At 42.2% G+C, this 19,300-nt stretch overlaps 1 protein-coding gene across 9 annotated transcripts in view; it reads right to left on the reverse strand.

Moving 5' to 3' along the window:
- Nucleotides 1-19,300, reverse strand: part of EPHA5 (EPH receptor A5) — a 193,214-nt gene that overhangs the window by 52,142 nt on the left and 121,772 nt on the right. The window lies entirely within an intron of this gene.

A 19,300-nucleotide genomic window follows, 5' to 3' on the forward strand; every position in this document is an offset into this window, starting at 1 on the left:
TGCTCATTATTTTAAGATGCAGCCCTGAAAGGTTATCTGCTCTTTGCAGCACACATGTGCATCAGAAACAGGCTTGATCCTTTGTATTCAGTCCAAGGTCTGCAGAGACTTTCTAAGTTGTGGTTGCTGCCCCCCTGCCAGCTCTCCAGCAGAAGTTGCTGTGGGCAATGCAGCCCTAACACCCCAGGTGTTTCATGCCAGTGATTAGGAAACAGCACCAGGTGAAAAGAAAAGGGGACTGGAGAAACTCATGGTCTCCCATTTGCAGGGCCAAGAGCAGCTTCTCCAGAGATAAGAACAGGCCATGCCTGGATGAGGGACTTTAACTCACCCTCCTGCAAGGATGACAGGGGGCCTGAGGAGACCCATGCCAAAGACTTGTGTGGCCATATGGAGAATGGAATGGAAAGAGCAACAACCACATTTCATCTTCCAAAATGCATTTGGAACTATAGAAAACCATTTTTTTAATATGCACGACTAGCTAATTATCTTAACACTATAAAAAACCCCAACCCATTAAGTAAAATAAAGACAACAAATACAATAATTTTTTCAGGTCTGATTTTAAGCCAAAAAGTAAGAGAAGAGCTCCAGACAATTATTCTTGGACTGAAGGCTAGCAGTAAGACTTCTCTGCTATAGCAAATTGCCACATCTCAGTCTTGCTTCAGCCCTAGTTTTTTACACTCCTGTTTACTTTCCCCACTTGGCTCTTGAAGAATGCTGAAAGGTGCTGGCTATTTCCATACTGTTTTCTGCTGGAGAGCTGGCATCAAGCTGTACAGACACTGTTTGCTTTTTAACTGTGCATCCACCACTGTACTCACAACTGCTCCACTGAGCGAGTAAAATCCACCTTGATTTGAACCATAACCACATTGTTTATGCAGGCCCTGCATGGTGATCACCAACAATTTTTCATCTGCAAAAGTCACCTTACCCCTCCCTGACTGACGTCCTCTACAAGTTTTTGGGCTATGTGAGGGCAAATAACAACCTAAATACAAACTGCTAATCTGGTAAAGGTATTTCTGTTAATTGACTCAGGTGCCTAAATTTGCACTGTGGGTACATGTGCACAGCAAATTGAGTTGTGCATCTGAGATACAAGATCTGTGGACACGTGTACAGTCAGATATATTAGCTCAGACAAGATGGAGTAGGGAGCTCCATCAAAATAGAATGAAGCCCCTTCTGATGCAAGGGAGCTACATAATTTTCAGGGCCACTGGATAACAAGTCTTGCTGTGTGGTGATGGTGCCAAGTAAAAGGAGATTGTACAATCCTCGTTAAACAGATCGTACTGCTCACTTATCATGAGCCACTCAGATGCTACCATGTACAGGGAGGAGCCACCAAAATACTCAAAAAAAAGGGTCCTATGCCCCCTGGGACTGGTCTCCAACGCCCCCAAATCCCTGCAATGCCTATCCCATGCTTACAGAGCTGGCAGCAGAGGTCTGGTGGGATAGAGAACATCAGTGCTGAGCATTAAACCATTTTAAACTCCTATTAGCAAAAGTAAACTTGAGAAGAGCAGTGAGGGGAGACCTCAGTTTTCTCTGGTACTGAATGCCTCTCAGGAAGGTGAAAATCATGCAAATCCCAGTATCAAAATCACCTGATCAAATAGTGGATTTTTCATCCACTTTATTGAGGTTTCCTGAAGTGTTTATAGGACTGAGGCTCACAGGTGCTTTACAGCCAAGAAAACAATGTTAGTGCTCCCAAACACTGCTGCAAAACCTTTCCCTAGGAGGTTCAGGGCAGTTTAGTTCTCCTTTACGTGCACCTGCATAGTACAAGACAAAATGCACCACCAGCCAACCCAAACACACCCATCAAACTTCTACTCCCCTAAATCAGAGCATTCCCTTTAAAAAGCATGTGCAAAAAGCTTGGCTAGTGAGCAGCTACATGGACTTAAATCTCTGGGTGTGCAAGTCTCTAAACTGTTCAACTGTGGCTCACAGAATGCTCTGCTCTACCAGGAAATGGATGGAAGATAAGAAAATTAGTAACCCGACTCTCCAAGTAAATTAGAAAAGGAGTAACCGTATCCTTTTTGAATCTCCTTCAAAAGAAGTGTTAAAGTGTAACCGTGAGATAAAGTCCAATTAAGTAAATTCAATAAATCCCAGCGGTGCTGGCGTGATACAGCAACCACTCTGCATCCTCAATGCACAGAGATTACGAGGCTCTGAAGAGAAGGAAGGAAGGTATAAGTATTTTAGAGTTTTCTTTGTCAAACAAAATGTAATTCAATCCAGGCAAGTGGACAAAGTCTGCAATCATTCCATCTTAAAAGCCTGCAACTGGATACTGTGCTATATGATCTCAGAAAAATAAAAGGATTACTTAAGACTTGCTTTTCAAAGGTCACTGCTTCTGCAAGGGCAGCATCCTCTTAGTAGAAAGAAGTCAAACCACAGAGCCCTTCCATTTGGAGTACAACATGCAAAAAAATAAATTCACGTAAGAGTCAAGATATATAAAGCTGTAATATCCCATGTTTCTTGTGTAAGCAGACAGAAGTCTTGTTCAAATCCCTGCCTTGACACAACAAAAGGTGGGGTACATTGTGAATTGTTCATGTTCTGCACCTATGCATTAATTTCTCAACCACACAGTCAAGATCAAAGAGGAATATTACATCATTTATGTTTATGTTTGCCATTTATGAAAACAGCCATGCATGTGATAAAAGCAAACAGAAGATGTAACAAGGTGTGAAATTGCCAATGTACATTTTTGCTTTCCTGAGACCAAAAATTAATCAGGAAGCAAAAAAAAAAAAGCATAGAAAACTGATTCTTCTTTTTTTTTTTTTGTTGTTGTTCTGTTTCTAACGTATCTTAGGAAGAGTAAGGGGACATACCAAATAAATAAATAAAAGTTTCTACAGAAGACACATCATTTGTCACATCTGCATAACTACAGGAAATTATTTCAAGAAGAACAGACTTTTTAGGATAGTTGTTCCTCTGCAACCTTTGATAATGACATTAGCACTGAATTAGCCATCTAGGCACCAAAGGCCATATTTACAACATACTGTGCTGTGTCCCACTAATAACTAACATACAGTAATGCTTAGTGGAATAAAATGCTAATTATAGTTGAAGAGAAACCAATGTTATCAGGTGAACAACTACTGTACCAAGACAAAACAAATAATCCAGTTTCTACTTTTCATGGTCTATCTAATGCTCTCTGCAGGCCAATTACTTTTGCCTTGGTATTTTTCACTCTGGCAGAAACAACAGCTAATGGTTCCCCATCTTACTTAGTCCCAAAGCCATACCCTTTATCTGTTACTATATAACCAAACAAAATGTTATAGTTAATGCACTTAATAAAACCAGGTAATATTGAAGAAAATAAAACCTGTATTAGAAGAGTAACCACAAGACAAGCAACTCTGGTTTCACTTCAAAAGCCTGGTATATTGTAATTTTTCAGTCAGTTTCTAATTTCTTTCTCAGGCCTTTGGTGACTTCAGCATTTGAAGCAAGACTTGCCTTATTCACCAAGTCACACTAAAGGCATTGCAAAATTGCAGGTGGCTTCAAGCAGTAGGTTAATTAAAAAATATAGATATGTTAGTTAAAATAGGAACACTGAAAGGGGAAGGAAAAAAATGCTTTCACTGTATTATCTCTGTATTTCTATATAGGAACTTTTAGGGCAGCACCCAGTGGCTCTCTTAAGGGCAGTTTTACTGTGAACATTACACCTGGGTCAGAACTTAGGATTTAAATTATAACTTGTCTTTCATGCTGCAGTTTTTCATATCCCAAAGTGCACTCAAGTTTGTCTGATAATGGATTTCAAAACTCTTTGTCCCTTGAGAACAAAGAGTTGCAAACCATGCCTGGCTAGTTAGGCAAACAGACTGGGCCCCAAGTTTGTAGGTGTTTGCAAGTAGGTGCTTTTGAAAACTGAGTTCAGGGAATGAAAGGTCCTTGTACTAAGTAGCATTAAATACTATTTCTATTCTATCTGAGATCTTTCGCAGGACTTCAATCCTGCACAGGCCCTAAATAAGGCAAAGAGGTAAATTTTAGCCCCAGGATTAGACAAAATCTGAACACCTTGCAAAGTAGGAGCTAAACCCTAAAACATCGTTCATATATGGAGATCATTTTCTTTTGAATGATTCTTCAAAGCATCTCTTGTGTAGATGGGGACTTCATGTTGGTCCTTTTCACACACCAAATATCAAAATGAGAACACAATCTTCAAGTTGCTTTGGCAATGGCTCTATAGTATTTCTTCACAACCTCTACGTTCCAAGATGAGCCCCTGAGGTGCCAGGTCTTAGATCTCATTGCAGTCTGAATGGACATTTTGAATGCCTCTGAAACCTGAGGAGCCCTGACCTGCACCTTGAAACAAAACAGGTCAAACAAGAGAGAGGAACCCAAATGAAGCACTCCATGGCCCTGACAGAAGGCAGGGCCCCATTTCTGTAATATGAGTCCATGACTAACCCAAGCAACCAGATCTGTCTCATTTGAAAAGGCGTGATCTTTCAGGTGGCTCCCATCCTGGTTCCTCTAAGATTCAACACAGCTCCTTAATCTCGACACCAGGACATGACTTGACACCCAAGCTGGTCACGGCCAAGGTGCTCCCAAGACCTTGCTGCCTCCCAGCTGGACAGAAGGTTGAGTTCATGAAAAGTGAAACCCCAGTTTGTGCCTAATTGTGTTGAAGAGCCTGTTCTTTCTTTGACAAAGCTTTCCTCAGAGAACTTCTCTCTAGGCTTCTAATCCTAGGACCTAAGACACCAGAAAAACCCCTTTCCTAAAGGCAAAGAGAGCAGTGGGGATGCTGTGGTTTTGTGGACACTATGAACCAATGCTTTTAATTACCAGCACTCCCACTACAGAGAAGTGCTCTTGTGTTGGTAAACACAAACCAGGGAAAACACTTTCAATTCATACTCACATTAGAGAAATAACAAAAGTAATCTGCATGCAATTTGCATTAGCACAGGGATGATGGCTCATCTCTTACTTCTGATCTCTGTTAACAACTCAGGAGATCTGTGTGGCTATGCACCAATGTGGTCTAAGGCCTCAAGATTTACTGTGCAAGAACTCATGTTCTTGCAGTAATTGAAGGGGGAGGATAGATGTGTGCACACTAAATTCAGTAATTCAAGGCTTTCTTTTCTCTGAGTATCTCCTAAAGGAGCTTGCAAGAGAATCAGCAAAAAGAAAAAACAGAGGAAACCACAGCAACAAGCTAACATCAACTGATCCACCCATAAGGACCTACTGCTTCTTATGGTAAATCTTTAGATGAACACTCGATATTTTGCTACTCCTGTAAAATGGTTTTAAAAGAACAAATAGCAACAAGTGCCTTGCTGCATGTGAAAAATCACTACTAAAATCCTTCCTGCAATAATCTGTGTTATAAAAATGTGTCTGTAAAATATTATTTGCTATTAAGACCAAGTACTGATCATTGACATATAAATTGTGAAAACAAATCCATAGCTTTAAATGTTTGAATGTAGTCTTTTCCTCTTAATCAAAATATGTTGCTAATTGTGAGACAGCAGGACTCAACACATATTCCTTGAAGGACAGTGGATGCAACCAGTGAAAGCTTTGCCATTCACAAAGTATTTTACTGTTAGAGAATATTTCTAAGACTCACCTACTTAAGTGCCTACTTTTGTGGAAGCAACCCAGGAAGGTGTAGCAACAGTTCACCTCTGGCACTCTTCTCTTGCTGACTACATGAAAGTTTCCAAAATTCACCACTTACACAAAAAACAAACAAATAATTTCTACAAAATCTACCATAAGGAAGTTACTTTGTTTCAGGGCTATCATATATTAAAACTGCAACAGGATTACAAACAAAGCCCAAAGACACCACAAAATCTAGGCACTAAACTACAGAGCCTTTAGGGTAAGACTGCCTTGTCATTCCTCATGTGCACACCACCCCATATAGAACAGAGCCAGAATATTTAATGATACCTATCATATATCACTGCCATCTCAAAGAAACACATAACCTTTGGAAAGGCTCTTAAAAGCACATGGTTTCAAAAAATAAATTGGATTCTTGCCATTTGCCTTCTGTTTACAGAGTTGCACAGACATGCTCTCGGCTCCTGCCAATCATGGATGAGAGACGTGAACTCTTAAAGAATGGAAGCTGCCTGCAGATCCACAAAACTTGCAGGCACGAGGCCTGAGGAAAACATGACGAGATATCACAAGAGAAAATTGTGTAATATTGAGCCACTCATCTCAAAGGAGGGGAAGTATTTCCTCCAGCTTGTTCATCAACAAACACATTCAAGTCCTTAGCAGGAATATTGGTATACAACAGTTTTAAGGAATTTTAAGGACTCTGTATAATGAAGGCTACAAAGAGCACCACGATCTGTAACAACAATCAACGTAATGTTTTTCTATTGAAACCTGGAGGCTTGCAAACACCTGCATTTGCAGGGTGCAAAGTCCCCTTCGTACAGATACAGGCTGTTTAGAAAAAATAATTCAAAAAATTGGCCTGACAAGACTGGCCCTGACCATAGCTCATTGTTGGAGAAACTTTTTTTCAATCACCAGGCCTAACATACATTCATTTGTATTTACAGCAGCATCAGCCCTGTGTCCTACACAGCCAGTTCCTATTAAGCTGCAATTTACTGTGAGCCTCAGAAGGGAGAGGGAGACACAGGGCATCACAGGTTGCCTGGGCTCAGGAAAAAGAGATGACCCTGATATCCCTAGCAGGTATTTGCACTCAAGGCCAATGTGTATTTGAGACAAATATTTGTTGGCGCAGGGAAGAGAGCATGAAGAAATATCTTCTTATAGGGTGCAGATCCACAGGAAATTCCAATACTTGATTTTGTTTTTCTAGCGCCTCTGGAAATCAAGATAGTAAGTTTTTCTGAAAGCTGGAGAACAGATTGTGGTTAAGACCAGAGCCAGATTTCTTCACACCACAGAAAAGCTGTAATTTCCCTATATTCCATTAGTGGTTTAGTTGTGAAGCCTAAGAATAAATACTATTGACTTACAAGACTCTCATAAATTCACTCCTAGCAAGGTGGTAAGGACTCCAGCTCTGATCCATCAAAGCATTTTTGGAAAATGCTTAATTTTAAGTGCATGAGTGCTACACTACTGTCAGCATTTTGCTGGATCGTAGCCACAGGGCTCAGCATTTTGCTGTAGAATTCTCATTATTGAGTACATTTATCAGACTAGCTTCCATCACACTTACCAAGGAGTGCCTTCCCTATCTTTAGTACCCTCATATCTGATTTGCATTTAAGCAAAAACTTCCTTTTAAAAACCACATGCCATTAAGAACAAAACAAAGCCAAACCACAGCTACTGAATTAAATGTAAAATGTGCAGGTTCCTGCTCTCTACCATCTCACCTTCTTAATTCCTAAATTGGCTCCTTCCTTTGTACAAGACTTGCTGCGTCCTTTTTCTAGCTGTTATCAAACTCTAAACCCAGCAAATTCATAGACCATTTTTAAATTGTGTGGGAAATTTCCTTCTCTGCTAAGCCTGCCACTCTGTATGATACAGCAATCAGTCTTGCTGATGAATTCTAACATTAAAGCCAAATTACTAAACACTCTAGTGAAATTAGGGGCTGCCAAATTAATTCCTTATGTTTCCACTTGAAGAACAGCTACTGAAGAGGTGCATCGGGTCAGAGTGAAGAATAGCCAAAGTGCTTAACACCCACTGTAGCTTGTTTTTGACTTCCTGTGGTGTTTGGTCCCTCTGAATATCACCACTGTTCTTACCTCACCTCTCATTCAGAAATGGGAGAACAGCATGAGCCCACCACTTGTCACAGAACCCTGAGCTGGTCACAGCTTTGCAGAACCACAATCCAGACCTCTTCCATAAGTGAGTTCCCCAATGAAGACTGGAAGGCTTGAAATAAAATTCTTAAAAACAAATAAAATATATCAAACAGGTAATACTAGATCAGACCCCTAAATCAGTAAAACCTCAAAATTACTAGGGCTGAAATGGAAAGGTTTATGTACCTGTGATTATATAAAACCCTTGGTTTGAGACTGACAGTGGCTTTTCTGGATCAGAGCAAATGCTGCCTAGGCTTCAACGGTTTTTAAGGGAAATGGCAGACAAATAAAAAAATCTAATAGATCTCATTGTTGCTGCCAGCTGGGATATCCTGCCCAGTCTTTTGGCACTTAAGTGTGATCATGGGCAGTGTTAGTCCTAAAATCTCAGGTTCCGAACATTGAGATGAAGCTAACTACCCAAGTCAGCACAAACCCCAGTTTTACTACAGGTGCTTAGGAAAACTCTTCTTCATACTATCAAGTGAAATTTGTGTACCTTCAGCTTCCTAAAGCTTTTCCTTCACACCTCTGCAGTGTGAAACATGGGAGCATGCAATGCCCCTTTGGAAGGAAGGAAGAAGATGCAGCTTCACAGGTGGTCTGAGTTGGAAGAGACCTTAAAGATGACCTAGTTCCAAGCCTCATACTGTGGGCAGGGACACTTTCCAATAGACCAGGTTACATAGAGTCCCATCCAGCCTGGCCTTGAACACTGCTGGGGAGGTCAAACCATAACTTCTCTGGGCAGCTGGTGCCAGTGCCTCAACACCCTCATTGTAAAATGTTTTTCTTATATCTAGTCTGAACCTGCCCTCTCACAGTCTTAAGGCATTATCCCTTGTCCTATCCTTAAAGTCCCCTGTAAAAGTCCCTCTCCAGCTTTCTTGTAGGCCCCCTTTGGGCCCTGGATGGGGCTGTAAGGTCTTCCCAGAGGTTTTCTCTCGCTGGCTCTGACATCAAGCTGGTAGGAATGGGATGAGCTGAGTTTCTTCTCCCCTTCAAGTCAGCAGACTGTGACCTCCTGTGCACCCTCCCACACAGAGTGTCCTGCCATGCCCTGTTCCCCTCCTGGTTCTCCCTGGGGCTGCTCTTTTTGGCAGTGGCTGCTCCTGGCCCCACTGACTCATCAGCTGCTCCTGTACAAGCTGTGGGCTTCTGGTGAGTCTCGGCAATCCTCAGGGGTGTCCCTAGCTCAGCAGACCTTCCTGTACATCTTGATGCCCTGCTCTGCTGTGGAATGCACCTTCTCCATGCTATTTGCTTTGGCAAGTCCTCAACCCATGGCTTCCCAGTAGGCAAAGGGATTAATCAGGTCCTTGGGGAGAAGAAGGGAGCACTTGAGGGAGCTCCAGACCGTGCTCCATTCTGGATGTCAGGAAAACTCAGTGCACTTTTATGGAATCCAAGAGGGAACTGGAGAAAACCCACAAGTTAAGAAAGCTGCGAACAGAGACTTTTCTGTCCTGGGGAAAAGGAGACTGAAAGAGAATATGAGTCTCCAAATAATTAAAAGGCTGCTGTCTCTGGAGCAAGACAAGCACAGTAATAAATTTATGAACATCTTTCTAAGGACAAAAATAATGAAGCACTGGAAAAATACCACCCAGTGAACCTGTGGCCTCTATGGAGTTTTTAAAGCAGGTTAGATGAGCACATCCTGAGATCCTTCCAGAAACAAGGCTCTACACAGACACCTGGCTATCACAAGGTAAATGATAAAAATATAAAGGATCTTGAAAGGCAGAGATCCAAGAGACATATATGTAGTGCCATTTACTAGCTAGGTTGTTTGTGCCAGGAGACGTGAGATGGAAAAATCTAAATTGCTGAAAATGGCCGGTCACACAAAAGGATGGCACTGGGATAAAAGCATCGACCAGAGGAAACAATACTATGCTTTCTGTCTCTGCCAGAGGATCCTAGTATGATCATGGGCAAGTCACTTCATCTTTCTGTGCTGTTATTTGTGCAATGAAGATAATGATAATTCCTTTATCTGTACAGACTTGAGGGGCAGCAACTAACCATTCAGGTGCTGCCAGCACAATCTTTGCTTTGGCCTGCAGGCACTGCCGTAAGGCAAATAAAGAAAAGAAGGAATACCTGCAAGCATTACTCCTGACAGCTGGTTTCTTCTATTTAAGTCACAAGCAACTGGTGATGTCACACTGAGCTCAAACACAGAACAAAACCCCTATGTGAGTGACAAAGAGGAAAATTGTGGGGAAATTTGTGTCAAAGGCTTGTTTCCATAATTTAATAACTCTCTCCCACTTCTGTTTCCAAGTGGAAGCACTAGTTCTGCGCTTAAAGACAAGCACTGTGCAAAATTGCTTTGCTGAGGGAGAACTGCAGAGTTCGCGACCGAGCAACACAAGCTCAGGATGAACACCAACCTTTAGAATAGGATAAATGCAGCTGCATATGAAAGCATGGCTTTTGACTCTCCCACCCTGCAGAGGCATCGCTTTTCTGCAGGAAGCAAATACAGACTCTTCTGACAAAATACGGCAGGCTTTTTCAGTCCAGTTAGTTTATGAAGGTGTTGATGAGACAAACTCAGAATACACCAGAACATTTCTAACATGAAAACCCAATTTAGGGACTGCACAGAGACTCTCTAGTCCAATTTTTCCCCTTGGTGCTGACAGGATATGTCCTAAGCCCTTGTCTACTTAACTGGGTCACCACAGGCTGTGGAGCTCAAGGCAATGCAATGGTACAAGGAGAACAGCCTGAACATCTGAGGGGGGTGGGATTGCCACCCAGAAGCTAATGATCCCAGCAGAGATTCTGGCTGTTTCATATGGCAGCTGCACATGCACTCTCTAATGTATCCTGAGGCTTTGGTGACATCATCTCACTCGGCACTCCCATGACTTTGTAGAAAGATGGAGGAAAGACAGGTTTCACTGCATCCAGATTCCTCTCTGGGTTCACAACCACTCTAGCAGGATTTGGTTTTGGCAAGTTCTCCTTATACTGCTCACTTGCTTCCCCTCAGCTTTGCGACTGCCAGAAGAGAAACAGGCATTTTAACATCAGTCACTGTGGGTTCCTCCTTCTGAGGAGTTTCTTGGCTCTCTTCTCCAACTTGGACCAGGGAATGACTTGGATAGATGTAAGGAAGTGCCCTAGTCCTTCCAATTTTCTCATCTTCATCGTTATTCAGTGAGTGGACTAGACCACCAAAAGACTTACTGAGAATTAAAATACATGTATGTATGTCACCATAGATGCAATACATAAAACACTTGCCTGTTTGGTAGCACCCTGCACATTTGTGACTCTCCTTTGACCAATCTTTATGCTGCAAGTGTTCATTGCATCTAGTGGCTGGCTGAAATTGTGCCTTGTAGATGTCTGAAAGTAGTCCAAACAGCAGATGACAGGATGGCATGGCATACTAGGGCTCACTGCACCAACACCAGCTGCTCACAGGCATTTGCCTGTCTCCTTCACAGGACTGTGATGACATTGTCTGCCACTTGCTCTTGGAAAAAAGCAGCTTCCAGCACCACTGAGAATTACCCACCCAGTACAGATGGGAGCTCATGAAGATTTTCCTTCAGTCGATGCCTTGAGTCATCTGCAGGGGTATCATCTCAAGACCAGACATGCACAACAGTTTGCATGGGTCAGGGCTCAGGCTGCTGAGATTGAAGAGACAGAAATCAAACCATACAGGTTCCCCACTATTCTGCTTCCCAGGTCTTTGCCTATTAGCATGGCTCTCTCTTCCTAAATGTTCCCTGCATAAATGTGAGATTATAACAGTAAGTGGCATTAAAAACGTGAATGATGAATGCCATGCATCAGGCAGGATGATTAAATAACTATGTGTAGATTCTGGGGCATATTAGCTTCTCTGCCTTCTGACACGATAATTGATCATCCCTAATCTATAGCAGAAACAAAACAGAGATTACCTCCTCTCAAACAATTCAGCTTCTATTCTCCTTTGTTCATTCCCCCAGCCCCTCCCTCACACAAGGGGGAAGCCCATTAACTAGCTCTAACAGTTTTTAATTCAGTGGTATTGAAAATGGGATCCTAGCAATGCACGTAATTGATCCCATTTCACAGGACTGCCTTCCAAGGAGCAGCAAAGGTGAAGCATTCACATTATCAAGGTCACTGCAGTGAATGCAAGAATAACAAAGACTTGGATTTGCATCAGGATTCAATTACAGTGAAGTATACAAATGTTGCTAGACTGCTCCCCCAAAATGAGGAGTACTCTAAGAGAGCTATACACAGCTAAGTAGAATTAATAAAAAGAATAACATTTTAAATGGTTTTGTTAAAACCCTGTACAAATACAGTGGACTCAAACAGAATGTGTTTTATGTTCATTTAACTTGAATTTGTAAATTTATAGGCAGCAGGTAAAGCAAGATAATTTTAAATCAATATACCTAGATCTTAAGGCCAAAAGAGATCATTTAGCCCTCCCACAAAACACCACTGACTTTTCATCTTCCTTTAAATCAATAACAATTCAGTCCTGAGGGCAGATTACCAAACTTCACCACACAGTAGCTTGCTGCTCCATCATGCCACTTGGTTAAAAGAATAAAACATTTTAAGATATAACTGAACTTTGTTCTAGAAATTAGTACTGAAGAAAAAAATTTGTTTAAAAAAAATCAATACAACAGTTATTGAGAGCATGAAGAACAAAAGAGAAAAGGACACTTTTAAATATAGATATACACACACGCACACTTCCATAAGCCACACAGGAAAAAAAAAATCAAGGAGAGGCTGAAGAAAGGATGTATGCTTTGAGTGTAGTTTTTAAATCTCGAAGACTGCCAGTAAATTTCCAAGAAATTTGGCAAGATTTATCAGTTCATAAAAATTACAAAAAAGCCTGATTTTACAAGGCCTGCAGATACTGAGCTATCACATCTGATCAGTGGGAACTGCCCACATGCATTTTTATGCTCTATAGCACTGCAGTGTACAGAATTCAGCTCTGTGGATTACCCTCCTATGGGCCTGTTTCTATCAGTGAAGAATGCATCTGAGGAAAGAAATAAATTTTGCCCAGTGTTATCATCCACTTGAACTATCACATAACTAAGAAACAGAAAAAAAAAAAATCCATCCAGTCATTCAACTGCCAAGCAACTGCTTGCAGAGACTGCTTACTTTGTGTGGTATTCAATCACTTCATTTACTGTACTCCAACCAAAATTTCTCAAAAGCCATTAATGCCAGTCTAACTTCTTGTGCATCGCTCTGATAAGAACTTCATATTACTTACTTCCTTCTGCAGCTAAATGGAAGGAATGCTCACTACACAGGCACATCTTACCTTGTATCTCAAGAAAGACACTGCTATCATCCTTGCATGGTTTCCAGTGGTTGGTTAGTCTGGTGTCTGCTGCATAAATATGGACCACAGGTTCCCTCTGGATCACCAGGATGCTGCTCATTTTAAAGCTGCTTGAGCTAGCTGCATTCTCTTTTGTTTATTCTAAGACTATGGCCTTTAAAGTCTGAATGTGACATTTAAAAGGCCCAGTAAATGCCATATCCTCTCTCAGCCATGAACCTTGTCTAACACAGCAGTGTATTATGATCTCAGTGATCTAATTCTTGAGATAATCTCTTTACTAACAAGACCCAGGATGGCCACTATGATAAAGCTCTGGGAACTGAAAAAATATCTCAGCCAGTGACCCAATAATAAATCTGGTGTTCTGCTTCATCTTTTCCTCAGTAAAGCATGTCAAATCATATACTACAACTATATACTGAGTGACCTGGGCAAAAGGATTTTCAGAATGTGGGGAAGACTCTGCATTGATAAAACAACAAAAATCAGAATGATGGCACTTTCATGCACAAGATAATCTTGCCTCCTCAATACCCTGGGGAAAAAATTATGTCTAGAGCCAAAATTTCTAGAGCCCAAACAGAAACACAAGAGCAGCTGTGAAGACATCCAGAGAAAGAAGTGTGGTGATCAAACCTATCTGAGACATCAGGCCCTTTCTTGCATTTATCTGCTTGAGAAGCTACTCACCAACTTCATCAAAAGTAGCTTCCACACCAGCAAGACAAGAATTTGATCCACTATGGGAAGGCAAAATAAAATACATCCCTCCAAGTATTGAATTAGCCAAAGAAATGAATGAAGCAGAAGACCACTTGGACTTATGGTCAGCTGCAGGTTAACACAGAGAAAATCTGCCCTTCCCTTTTGGAAGAGATTCTATTTATGGTCTTGTACTTCAGTCCTTCATCAGGAAGGACCCAGGTGTACACCAGGATTCAATCCCTAACCCTGTATTCCTGTGCAGAGCTCTAAAAAGCAGTCAAGATCCATGGGGACTAAAGGAAGGACACAATAAATACGTTACATTTATGTCTCCACCTTGAATCCAGCAAAGCACAGTGCCACTAGACCCTGGTGACTTTTGGTCTCTTCCTGGCCCTGCTTATGAACTGATGGGTGACCTTGGGAAAAATCACTTTACTCTCTTCTGCAGCCTATAAATGCAAGTGCAGGAAGGACACTCCTGCTGCTCACAAAGCACTAACCAGGCTTGCAGTTAACATCTTCCACTGCAGCATGTATACTCTCATCTTTGGTGGCAGCCTTAAGCCTGTGGTTAAAACAATCTCTCCCCTGAGATCTTATTTGCCTATTCCTTCCCAAACATTTAATTAAAAAGCCCTGAGTGATGAGTTTCTAGCTATGATCTTTTACTGAAAATCATCTTCCCTTGCCAAGTTGTTCCTATCTTATTCCTCGACACGACTTCCAGACTTGCTTATTTTTGCAACATCCTGCTTCTACTTTCTTTGATGGGGCTGACAAGGGAACATGTTTGAATCCCTACAACAATTTTTTTCTCATTCAAGGTGGCAGAGCCCTGTACCTGTGATATGTATCTGGAGTTACTTCACAGGCCTTTTCTCAGGGGCTCCCAAGAGTCGAGGTTTCTCTCCTCCAATGCTGGCATGCAGAAACACCCTGCACAACAGAGCACAAATGGAACACTCCTCCCTCCTGGACCTGACCACTTTTTTTTTTTTTTTTTTTTTAAGGTGTGTAAATATAACAGGCAGAGGTGAATATTGCAGCCAGCAACAGCTAAACCTCTGAAATGCACAAATATCAGGAACCCACAATATTATTGCAGCAGGGCTATGGAAACCATCTGGTGCCTCTCCAAGGGTTCTCCAGCGCCTGATGTTACTACTGCTTGGATGATGGGAGCATTTCTGACAGGCTCTTAAGCCTCCTAAACTAGATTATCTATATGCAGCATACAGCAAAGCTACAGATACTTCCTAATGGTCTGAAGTGCCAACTTCCATGATAAATATAGGCATCCTATGTGCAATTATGCCTGCATCTTTACAGCGTTGAGACGGCTGCAAGATACTAATTACCAAGTAAGAATTTGGCAATTATACTCCATCATACCTTCCTCCTGACACAGCTACTTTTAAATAAACAAGGATTTGTTTTCAGTATCACCAAAGAAAGAGGAGTTTCCTCCTTGCTTTGTACTAGCTTACCAAGTGTGATCATGGAATCAAAGAAGAGAAAAACATTCCATATGCTGAAGTACTGCCGCTGCTTCACTGAAGCCATTTCACTGCTGTTTAAGAAACACTGTCAACCCTTTTAGGAATCAGGGGGAGGAACAATGTTACCTGAAACGAAAGCAATCTCACTAGCCAGTCCCTCCTATTCTCCAGCTAGAATTTCAGTGCTTGTCATGAACTGTCTGCAGACTTACCTTTACTTTAATTACCACTACCACAAGATCCAAAGTATTGCCCGTTTCTCTAACGCTGATGTTGTTAGGTAAAACCTCTTACCTGCACCATCTATGGAGATACTGGCAAACAGCTTACACCACAAGTAAAGAGTACAGAGAAGCTTCTTTCTGAGGGGTGTAATGAGAGAATTGTGCCAGTGCCATTCAGACATGAAGGCACTGTCCTTGCAGTGAAGTCAGTGGCAAAGTCCCTGGTTTACTACAGTGCAGAGGGAATTAAGCCAGTGCTGAGCAATTGAGGTATCTCCCCTTTGAGTGTTACCTCCTGACATAAAAATAAATGGGCATCATGATCATCTGCATAAGAAGCTGTTTAGGTGAGATTATAGCAAGGATAATTCAAACCAGTCCAAACCATTCTATGACTCTAAATGTGAGAATCTGCAGAAATGTGAAAGGATGTGCTGATGACAGCAATATTTTCCCACTATTCATGCATCATGGAGACAAATATTGTGATCGGTCTCTGTCTGCCTTTTCTAGAGTGCCATTTTATGACACAGTTAATGAATTAGCAAAAAAAAAAAAAAAAAAAAAAAGGAAAAGTAACAGCCCTGTATTGCAGCAATTGCAAATGATCTTTGACTTCCATCTTGGAAGAGGAGTACCAGAGGCCTGTGTTTGACCCCTTTATATGCATTTTGCTTGTGATGGGGGGAGGTGAAAGGGAACTTGGAGTAAGCATCTAAAAATATAAGTGTGCAAATGATGCCATGACATACGACTATCTTTTTTACCATAATCCTTAGCCATAGATTTATCACCGTGCTCTTAAAACATGCTGTACATCTTTTCGTTCATCTTCTCACCCCTACTTTCCCTTCTAATTGGAAGTCAGTCTGTGAAACGTAATTAAAGCCCTCATAAATACTGCCAGCAAGTGCACCCAAGCAACTACTAACATCTCGGAGAAGACCTCATCAACCTCTGCTAGAATACAGACTAATGTATCTTCTCACACACCCCCCTCAGGATAGGGAAGTCAATCTTCCCACCTTCCACATAATTAAAGTCATCCACACTATGTACTTTTCCTTCACCACTCCCTCCCCTTCTCTGACACATGTATTACCCTGTCATCAGCTGCTTTCCTTTCATTTATTCTGTTTCTAATCACTGAGCAAAATTCAGTATTTTTGAGAAGACCTGGAGTAGTCCTAGGCATCTGCTCAGTACCAGGTCTCTTCTATTAGAAGACAGCACTTTCAACTCTCCTTTAAGAGGGATTATTTCCTGCAATCTACAGAGTTTATTCATGCCTGGGAGTGAAAAAAAATACCCTTTTCCATTCACAGTAAATGACTGTGACATTAACAATGAAATTCAATGGTACTTCAAAGACTCCTATGGGCCCTAAAGGTTGTGCAAGGCAGCCTGGGGACTGAATAAAGCCCAGTTAACCCAACAGGTGGCTTCATTTGCTCTGTGAAAAATAGCTGCTGCTTCTCTTGGAGAGGAAAACACTCCTCTACTCAGCCAAACGGCAGCTGTAAAATTGTCTGACTTGCGGCATCTCTAAAGTTTTCAAGCACCCTCATGGCAAAGGAAGAAGGCAGTGGCTGGTCTGCGTGCCAAAGCTCTCCTCCTGCTAGGGCAAAGTGCACAGAACTTCCATGGGCCACTGGATCATGAGCCATGTGCATGCCTCATCCCCAGGATCATTACTTCTGTGAGGCAGAGTAGCTGGAGATGGAGACAGGGAGGCAGGAGGCCTGATAGTTCCATACTTCAGATATTTGTATATTCTCCAAAACAGCCCCCTGGGCACCTGCTTGGGGCTCAGCCATGGGGACCAGGGAGCAGAGGGCAGTGTGACCCCAGAGCCTGACACAGCCCCTGGCTGGGAGGCAGCCACCTCACCAGTCCCTGGCAGATGGGCTCGTGATCCAGATTAAAAAGTTGAAGAGAGGAAGAGAAACTGGGAGGAGCCCCTGAATCTCTGCTAAAGTGCTCAAGTGGATAAACACAGTGCCAGTGTCTTTAGCAGTTTGTTCCTGCTATCACTTGATTTTAAGTGCTTTTTTTGGACCCTCATCAGTGAACAGCTGCCAAGTCACTCTAAATACTATTACTGTCAGAGGCCAAATAAAACTCAACTGTATTTACTGAACAGGTAGCAATTGCTCTCTTGCTAGATACCAAATCAAATCGAGCAGGATTTTAGTTACATTTAATTGCCTGGGCACTGGAATTTGTAACAGCTTGGAATGGACACTGTCACATTATTAACAGCTCCCTTTCTAGAAGACAAAGCACAGTTCACCGAGCAGATGTATTGAAGGTAACACCTTGCACTCAGCTGGACTTGGATCAAAGATTGTCTCTCCTGACAGAAGGTGCAAAATAGGAAAGGAGGAAATTTTCACTATTGCAAGCAATTAAGACTGGGACCAAAGGGGCCCCCTGTCACACATTTCCCCAAGCTATTCAACACACTTTAGCTCACTAAATGCTTTGGATAAATACACTGTTGTCTGACATTTCTATCTCTAGTGCTGCAGTGAAACTGAAACCACATTCAGAAAAAGCAATCCCAAACCCAACAGCCCATCTCCAGTGGACTCTGGCCAGCCTCTTTTTTCTGCTCTTAAGTTAGTTTGGCAAACAGGTTAGGAAACATTTCCAATGCATCTTAGGGCTCCAGCCCTACGGGACGAGTTCAGCAGGGGCAAGGAGCAGCAAGAAGAGTCCCAGTCCTGGTGTGTGTCCTCTAGCCTGTCACACCACACCTCCATGCCCCAGTTCCCCCATTAATGAACCAGATGCCTGAAAAACCTCCCTGATGAAGGCAACGCATAAAGTTTTAGGCATCGAATTAGCAATTTACTGACATTAGGTATCCCTTCCAATGACGCTGTATCCATCAGGTCTGCGTACAAGAGAGCTGAGCCAACTTTCATTAATTTGCATAATGACTATGTATTTAATTTCCCCATTTTGCCCTAAATGAAGAACAGGACACTGTACAAACTGAATTTAAAATAGCACTTCTCATTCACTGACCAATATCAGAAGACAGAGAAAGAGTGCGAGGCCACAACAGATGCACAACTGTTACTAGAGCACAAACAACATTTTCAACTGACTAATTTGGGGGATTTGTTTTGATCTACAGAGATGTTCTGCAGGGGTTGCAAATAGCACTTAAAAAGCCTTCAGGGCTATTTGACTCTGGCAGAAGTCCCCCTTGAAGCTTCAGCCAACATGTAGCAAAGGGTTTGGTGCAGCACCTCTGTGGAAGGCACTGGGCATTTTGTCCTTCATGCACTCCCAGCTTTGCTAGTTGCTGTCTGCAGTTTTGGAAAAGGTGGAGATAGGTCTGTGCCCTCATGTGCATCCTTACCCAGACATCCTCCAGCTCCTTTCCATGTCCTTGCAGGGGCTGAGTTCCATCTGGGACAGAGGGATGTACAATAAATTAAATAACCCAGTCATTTCTGCAGTGATAGTCTTCCAGTTTACTGAACTGGGTGAGAGCACCTCTCTGTGGAAACTGTCCTTGCATGGCCAGGTGTTTAAAGGCTCAGACCATAAGTCTCCAACAAGGACAGCAAACAATTTCATGCTCTTGGTGCCACCCCTCAGGAGAACAAGGCAGAACCGTGGAGCTTC

Source organism: Molothrus ater, chromosome 4, assembly GCF_012460135.2.
Source record: "Molothrus ater isolate BHLD 08-10-18 breed brown headed cowbird chromosome 4, BPBGC_Mater_1.1, whole genome shotgun sequence".
NCBI classification, from domain to species: Eukaryota; Metazoa; Chordata; class Aves; order Passeriformes; family Icteridae; genus Molothrus; species Molothrus ater.